This window comes from Schistocerca piceifrons, chromosome 11, assembly GCF_021461385.2.
Source record: "Schistocerca piceifrons isolate TAMUIC-IGC-003096 chromosome 11, iqSchPice1.1, whole genome shotgun sequence".
NCBI classification, from domain to species: domain Eukaryota; kingdom Metazoa; phylum Arthropoda; class Insecta; order Orthoptera; family Acrididae; genus Schistocerca; species Schistocerca piceifrons.
Genome location: NC_060148.1, coordinates 66,887,057 through 66,895,886, shown reverse-complemented (window position 1 = coordinate 66,895,886; position 8,830 = coordinate 66,887,057). Strand labels below are relative to the sequence as shown.

The 8,830-nt window shown below is 43.5% G+C and overlaps 1 non-coding gene across 1 annotated transcript; it reads right to left on the bottom strand.

Annotated features, from left to right (window-relative positions):
• Positions 1 to 7,993: 7,993 nt before the first annotated feature.
• Trnat-ugu lies at positions 7,994 to 8,067 on the bottom strand. Its single transcript has one exon. It is a non-coding gene; the product is annotated as a tRNA-Thr (tRNA).
• Between the last annotated feature and the right edge of the window lie 763 nt (positions 8,068 to 8,830).

The window sequence follows — 8,830 nt, the reverse complement described above, 5'->3', positions numbered from 1 at the left end:
GACATATGTATGGTGCGAAAAGTGGCAATTGACCCTCAATAAAGAAATGTATTTAAGTACTAAAAGAAATCAGCTAAATTTCAGTTACCCGACAAGTCAGACAAACCTGAGGGCTGTAAATTCAACTAAATACTTAGGGATTACAATTACAAATATCCTAAATTTGAACGATCACATATATAGTATTGTGGGTAGAGCAAACTGCGATTCATTGGCACACCACTTAGGAGGTGCAACAGGTCTACTAAAAAGACCGCTTACACCACGCTTGTCCGCCCTATTCTGGAGTATTTCTGTGCGGTGTGGGATCCGCATCAGGTGGGACTGACGGATGACAACGATAAAGTACAAAGAAGGGCAGCTCGGTTTGTATTATCCCGAAGTAGGGGAGATAGTGCCACAAACACGATACGTGAATTGGAGTGGCAATCAATAAAACAAAGCCGTTTTTCGTTGCGACGGGATCATCTTTTTAAATTTCAATCACCATTTATCTGCTCCTATTGCGAAAACATTCTTCTGGCACCCACCTACGCAGGGAGAAAGGATCATCGCGATAAAATAATACGAATAAGAGATCGCACAGGAAAATTTAAGTGGTCGTTTTTCCTTGAGTGCCGTTCGAGAGTGGAACGGTAGAGAGACAGCTTGAAGATGGTTCATTGAACCCTCTGCCAGGCACTTCATTGTAATACCAGAGTAATTACGTAGACGTAGATGTTGATGTAGGACTGTCCATAAATCCGTTAGAGTACCAGGGGGTGGAAATCTCTTCTGAACAGCACGTTGCAAGGCATCCCAGATATGCTCAATTGTGTTCATGTCTGGGGAGTTTGGTGACCAGCGGTGTGTTTAAACTCAGAAGTGTGTTCGTGGAGACACTCTGTAGTAATTCCGGACTTGTGGGGTATCGCATTGTTCTGCTGAAATTGCCCAAGTCGAAATGTACAATGGATATGAATGGATGCAGGTGATCAGAGAGGGTGCTTGTGTACGGGGATGTCAAATCAAAAACCTTTCAGTCGTCAAATTTCCAACCTTATTTTATGTGGCAACTAGTTTCAGCGTTTTATTGGCAGGACACTTAGAAAATGTAACAGACCTACTAAGGAGACTGCCTACACTACGCTTGTCCGTCCGTCATTTAGAATACTGCTGCGCGGTGTGGGATCCTTACAAGGCAGGACTGACGGAGTACATCGAAAAAGTTCAAAGAAAGGCAGCACGTTTTGTATTATCGCGAAATATGGGAAAGGGTGTCACAGAAATGATACAGGACTTGGGCTGGAAACCATTAAAAGAAAGGCGTTTTTCGTTGCGACGGACTCTTCTCACGAAGTGCCAATCACCAACTTTCTCCTCCGAATGCGAAAATATTTTGTTGACACCGACCTACATATGGAGCAACGATCACCATGATAAAATAAGGGAAATCAGAGCTCGTACGGAAAGATGTGGGTGTTCGTTCTTTCCGCGCGCTATGCGAGATTGGAATAATAGAGAATTCTGAAGGTGGTTCGATGAACCCTCTGCCAGGCACTTAAATGTGATTTACATGTAGATGTATCCGTGTAGATGTGGATGTACTACGCCATCTTCAGGCCCCTGACCGACGTATAGGGAGAATCTATCTCTGTTGTGATCAAAAACGGGACCCAGCAATACTTGTACATATTAGTAGATTTCTACATGCTATAGTGACCACTTCCATCGTTACCGGCCGATTGAACCGAGGTAGATTCTTCCTACACGTCGGTCAGGGGCCTGAAGATGGGTTACTAAAACGCTGAAACTTGTTGCTAAATAAAATAAGATTGGAAACTTGACGGCTGAAAGGTGTTTAATTTGACATGCTCTATCGAACAGCCGAGTCCAGCAACCATCTGTAAAAAGATGGACATACAGAGGCTTACGTACGTGTCACCTGTCAGAGTCGTAACTAGACGTATCAGGAGTTCCATATGACTCCAACTGCACCCGCTCCACACCAATGCAGGAACTCCATCAGCTTGAAAATTCCCCTGCTGACATGCGGGGTCCATGGATTTATAAGGTTTTCTTCATACCCGTACATGTCCATCCGCTCGATAGAATTAGAAACGAGACTCCTCTGACCAGACAACATGTTTCCAGTCATCAACAGTCCAATGTTGGTGTTGACGGACCCAGGGGAGGCGTAAAGCTTTGTGTCTTGCAGTTATCGAGGGGACATCATATCGATGATGTTTATTTGAATGGTCCACACGCTGACATTTTTTGATGGGCCGGCACTGAAATCTGCAGCAATTTGCGGAAGGGTTGCAGTTCTGTCGCGTTGAACTATTCTCTTCAGTCATCGTTGGTCCCGTTCCTGCAGGATCTTTTTCTGGCCGTAGCGATGTCGGTGATTTGATGTTTTACCGGATTCCTGATATACACGGTAGACTAGTGAGATGGTCGTACGGGAAAATCGCCACTTCATCGCTACTCCGGAGATGCTGTGTTCCATCGCTCGTGCGCCGTCTATAACACCACATTGAAACTCACTTAAATCTCGATAACCTGCCATTGTAGCCACAGTAACCGATCTAACAACTGCGCCGGACACCTGTTGCCTTATATAGGCATTGCTGACCACAGCGCGGTATTCTGCCTGTTCGCATATCTCTGTATTTGAATGCGCATGCCTATACCAGTGTCCTTGGCGCTTCAGTGTAGTACTTACAAATAGCTTGTGTAACCATACCGTTTTCACAGTACATCTGGTACACCAGCTTTATGTATCATAATTTGTTTGCAACAATTGTCGCCAACTTTGTGGAAGTACCACAATATTTTGAAACACACGTCACTTACAAGGGGAGGCCGCCAATTGTGAAATTCAGATTCGATTCATACTGCGCATAATAAAAGCTCATGGCCAGAGGTGTAATGTGGCAAAGCACCAAGATGCACTTCTCAGCCGTTGTCGAGAAAATCGACAGTTAAAATAAACCGTTGCGGTGAAATGCCCTCTACGGTTAGTAATTGTATACAGCGTCGTGGCGCAGCGGTAAGCGCTCGGGTTTGTAATCGGAAGGTCGCCGGATCGAATCTCACGCCATGTAACATTTTTTTTTATTATTAGTTTTTCGTAATTTATATATATATATATAAACTATTAATGAATTGCTAATGCATTTTGGTGAAGGCGGATCGCTCTCCAATTGTACCGCCTCCATTTTTCCGTTTGTTTAACAGGGTGTACCAAAGCTCTCACGTCCGCACTGATTTTCGACGATGTTATAAGTTGCGCTAGGGACCGCATCTATCTTCTTTCGAAGTTAGCAGGCAACTACGCTGTTATGCGGCGGCTCGTTTGGGCCCATTCAACATCTGTCATTCAAGTGTAATGAGCGAGTAACGGAGTTCATATTTCATACCTGCCACAGCAAATTTGTGTTCGTGGGGTTTCTATTCTAATTCGAACGTTTGACTTACGCTATACGTATTCGTTTCGGAATATCGTTTCTACGTCTTCCGTTAACTATACGTGGTTAACATTATGAAGACAATAACATTTGTGAAATACAACTTTGTTTGCGGAAAACATAATGATGTTCGAAGTCGCCAGTTTTTCCACGACGAACGACCTTCAACAACTTATTATATGCATAATTGTTGCAACTGATGGCCGGGAATTATATATATATATATATATATAATACCCATTTGAATAGCAAAAAACTAATAATAAAAAAATATTGCATGGCGCGAGATTCGATCCGGCGACCTTCGGATTACGAACCCGAGCGCTAACCGCTGCGCCACGACGCTGTAGAAAATTGTTAATCGTAGAGAGTATTTCACCGCAACGGTTTATTTTAACTGTCGATTTTCTCGACAACGGCTGAGAAGTGCATCTTGGTGCTTTGCCACATTACACCTCTGGCCATGAGCTTTTATCATGCGCAGTATGAATTGAATCTGAATTTCACAATTGGCGGCCTCCCCTTGTTAGCCACTTCGATATGTTTCATTTGTGTCTATTTAGTAATCATCATATTAGTTGTTCGTGATTTAAACAGTTATCTCGAACACTGTGGAAAAATGTACCTGAATGTAAACCACCCGATGAAAGACACAAGCTCGAAACCGGTCGCGTGTTAAATAAAATCACCTTCTATTGGATTGGTAGCGTTTATTAGTCTACACCCGTTTCAGTAGTTCGCGTTGCTCTTCACTTCATCTAGCGACTCACGAGCAACTTATATTCGGCGCTGCTTTTGTTCGAAATACAAAACTTTTGGTATACATTTTGTTATCACATCTTTCACACTAGAAACAAATTAAAAACTTTCAGGACAAGAGCCAATTTATGGGCGAGCATCATAAGCAATTTCTGAGTCGTGTTTCAGCTGTCGTTCAGTATATATTTCTTTCTCACTTTTCCCTCGATTTCATAGGCTTATGATGAGCCGGGGTGTCTTCTTCAACGTTTTCACTGCCTTTTTCGAAACTGTAATATCATTCGTATACCCTGGTTTTACTCATAGCGGACCCACCAAAAGCAATAGCTATTTAATCATTTCTAAAATTTACTGCATTTTATTCTGTCCTTATAGCAATAATACAAATTCATTTTCCTACAGAACTAGCTCTACCCGGCTAGTCTGTTTAAATGTGAAAGGATGAAAGGAAAAAGGACAATATTCTAATAAGTATGACGTCCTAATCACCATCTACCCCCGCCTCTCCTTTTCCATCTTCTCATCCTTTTCTGTTCATCACCTCCTTCCCCCTGCATCCATCTTTTCCTCCCCCCACTCTCTCTCTCTCTCTCTCTCTCTCTCTCTCTCTCTCTCTCTCTCTCCTCCTTTCCGCTCTCTATGTCCATTTTCTCCTACACCTCTGTTCGTCTCCTCTCCCCCCCTCTCTAACCTTGAAATTTGTTTGTTGTTTCTGCAAAGTCAGATTCGGTAATATTCTAACCATAAACGATAAGTAAGAAATACAACTTTCGTCTTTTCTCTGAAAATCGTCTGTGAGTGAAACCACTTACGACAAAGTGAACCGATCCGCACAATGATACAGCAGAGCATTTTCATTCTTGCCGCCAGTTTAACAGAAAGCGTGTACACTATTATTTTAAAAAATATGTACTCTACATATATACACACATCAAAAACCAGTTTTGCATCCGTTCCGAGAGGTCTGGAACGTGTACAAAATGGTTCAAATGGCTCTAAGCACTATGGGACTTAACATCTGAGCTCATCACTCCCCTAGAACTTAGAACTACTTAAACCTAACTAACCTAAGGACATCACACACATCCATACCCGAGGCAGGATTCGAACCTGCAACCTTAGCAGCAGCGCAGTTCGGGACTGAAGGGCCTAGAACATCTCGGCCACAGCGGCCGGCTGAACGTGTACACAATATTGGAATAGAGTTCAAAATAAACATCTTTTCCGCCCTTTTTATTGCTCATGAAAACCACACATTGCATGTTGTACCACCATACAGCGAGACCTTCAGAGGTGGTGGTCCAGATTACTGTACACACCAGAGCTCTGAACCCAGTAGCACGTCCTTTTGCATTGATGCATGCCTGTATTCGTCGTGGCATACTATCCACTCAGTTTGGATTCCGTAGAAATGTTGGAACACGTGAGGCAATAATAACCTTACGACTTATCTAAGAAGAAAGATTAAGGAAAGGCAAACCTACGTTTCTAGCATTTGTAGACTTAGAGAAAGCTTTTGACAATGTTAACTGGAATACTCTCTTTCAAATTCTGAAGGTGGCAGGGGTAAAATACAGGGAGCGGAAGGCTATTTACAATTTGTACAGAAACCAGATGGCAGTTATAAGAATCGAGGGGCATGAAAGGGAAGCAGTGGTTGGGAAAGGAGTGAGACAGGGTTGTAGCCTCTCCCCGATGTTATTCAATCTGTATATTGAGCAAGCAGTAAAGGAAACAAAAGAAAAATTCGGAGTAGGTATTAAAATTCATGAAGAAGAAGTAAAAACTTTGAGGTTTGCCGATGACATTGTAATTCTATCAGAGACAGCAAAGGAGTTGGAAGAGCAGTTGAACGGAATGGACAGTGTCTTGAAAGGAGGAAATAAGATGAACATCAACAAAAGCAAAACGAGGATAATGGAATGTAGTCAAATTAAATCTGGTGATGCTGAGGGAATTAGATTAGAAAATGAGACACTTAAAGTAGTAAAGGAGTTTTGCTATTTAGGGAGTAAAATAACTGATGATGGTCGAAGTAGAGAGGATATAAAATGTAGGCTGGCAATGGCAAGGAAAGCGTTTCTGAAGAAGAGAAATTTGTTAACATCGAGTATAGATTTAAGTGTCAGGAAGTGGTTTCTGAAAGTATTTGTATGGAGTGTAGCCATGTATGGAAGTGAAACATGGACGATAAATAATTTGGACAAGAAGAGAATAGAAGCTTTCGAAATGTGGTGCTACAGAAGAATGGTGAAGATTAGATGGGTAGATCACATAACTAATGATAAAATATTGAACAGAATTGGAGAGAAGAGGAGTTTGTGGCACAACTTGACAAAAAGAAGGGACCGATTAATAGGACATGTTCTGAGGCATCAAGGCATCACCAATTTAGTATTGGAGGGCAGCGTGGAGGTAAAAATCGTAGAGGGAGACCAAGAGATGAATACACTAAGCAGATTCAGAAGGATGTAGGTTGCAGTAAGTACTGGGAGATGAAGAAGCTTGCACATGATAGAGTAGCATGGAGAGCTGCATCAAACCAGTCTCAGGACTGAAGACCACAACAACAACATACTATCCACAAGTTCATCAAGGCACTGTTGGTCCAGATTGTCCACTCCTCAACGGCGACTCGGCGTAGATCCCTCAGAGTGGTTGGTGGGCCATGTCGTTCATACAGCCCTTTTCAACGTATCCCAGGCATGTTCGGCTCATGTCTGGAGAACATGCTGGCCACTCTAGTCAAACGATGTCGTTGTCCTGAAGGAAGTCATTCACATGATGTGCACACTGGGGGTGCGAATGCCTCGTCAATATGCTGCCGATATAGTTGCACTATAGGTCGGAGGATGGCATTCACGTATTGCAGTTACGGCGCCTTCCATGACCACCAACAGCGTACGTCGGCCTCACGTAGTGCCAACCCAAAAGAGCATGGAACCTCCATCTTGCTGCCCTTGCTGGACGGTGTGTCGAAGGCTTTCAGCCTAACCGGGTTGCCTCCAGACACGTCTCCTACGACTGTCTGGTTGCAGGTATGTGCGACACTCATCGGTGAAGAGAACGTGATGCCAATCCTGAGCGGTCCATTCGGCATGTTTTTGGGCCCACCTGTTGATGCACCACGCCATGGACATCGGGAGTGAAGTTGCGCAACGTGCAGCCAATAGGCTGCCAATTTGAGTCGTAACACGACGTCCTGTGGCTGCACGAAAAGCATTATTCAACATGGTGGCGTTGCTGTCAGGGTTCCTCCGAACCACAAGCCGAAGGTAGCGGTCATCCACTGCAGTGGTAGCCCTCGGGCGGCCTGAGCGAGGCATGACATCGACAGTTCCTGTCTGTCTGTATCTCCTCCATGTCCGAACAACATCGCTTTCGTTCACTCCGAGACGCCTGGACACTTCCCTTGTTGAGAGCCCTTCCGGGTACAAAGTAACAATGCGCACGCGATCGAACTGCGGTACTGACCGTCTAGGTTGAACTACAAACAACACGAGCCGTGTTCCTCCTTCCTGGTGGAATGACTGGAACTGATCGGCTGTCGGAGCCACTCTGTCTAATAGGCGCTCCGGGTTGTTTACATCCTTGGGCAGGCTTAGTTACATCTCTAGAGAGTCAAAGGGACTGTGTCTGTGATACAATATCCACAGTCAACGTCTATTTTCAAGAGTTCTGGGAACCGGGGTGATGTAAAACTTTTTGTAAATGATGACTAACTGACAACCTCAGCTGCCGACAGGTGTTGTTCTTATACCTCGATGTGGACAGCTGAAAATGTGTGCCCCGACCGGGACTCGAACCCGGGATCTCCTGCTTACATGGCAGACGCTCTATCCATCTGAGCCACCGAGGACACAGATGAATAGCGCGACTGCAGGGGCTTATCCCTTGCACGCTTCCCGTGAGACTCACATTCCCAACTGTCCACAATTCTACGTATGTATTGTACCTTATAGACATTTGCCCACCCACTCATTACTCGCGCACGCTTTGGCGATTCCCTTTTTGTAAATGTTTGTATATACGCCAAAAGTAAATCAATAGAGTACTTTTTGAGATTTTAGTAACAAAGTTTGACTTTTATATATTAAATATATATTTTCATATTGTGTACTGTATATTAAAAATATATATAGCCAATGACTTGACCATGTGTGTGGAGTAAATATGTGGAGTCAATTGGTCAAGAAAGTTTGAGATTTTTGGAAACGACATTTTCCCTTTGTGTATTATTTTTTTATTTATATGTAATATTTATTTATATGTAATTAAAATAGTTATTGGAGTGAAACATTGTAGAAAAATTTCGAGCGAATGGATCGACTGCTTTTCGAAATATGCTAGCACAAAGCAGGATGATGTACATCTGTATCATACGCCACAAGCCACCTCATGATGTTGGCAGTGGGTACTTCGGGTACCACAAATTTATCACCCCCTTCCCTGTTCCACTCGCGAATGGCGCCTGAGAAGAATGATTGTCGGTAAGCCTCTGTATTAACTCCAATTTCTCGAATTTACTCATAGTGATCATTTCCGGATATCTGTTTGGGAGGAAGTCGGATGTTGTCCGACTCTTCGCGGTAATTTCAGTAATGAATCTGTCCGTGATGCAC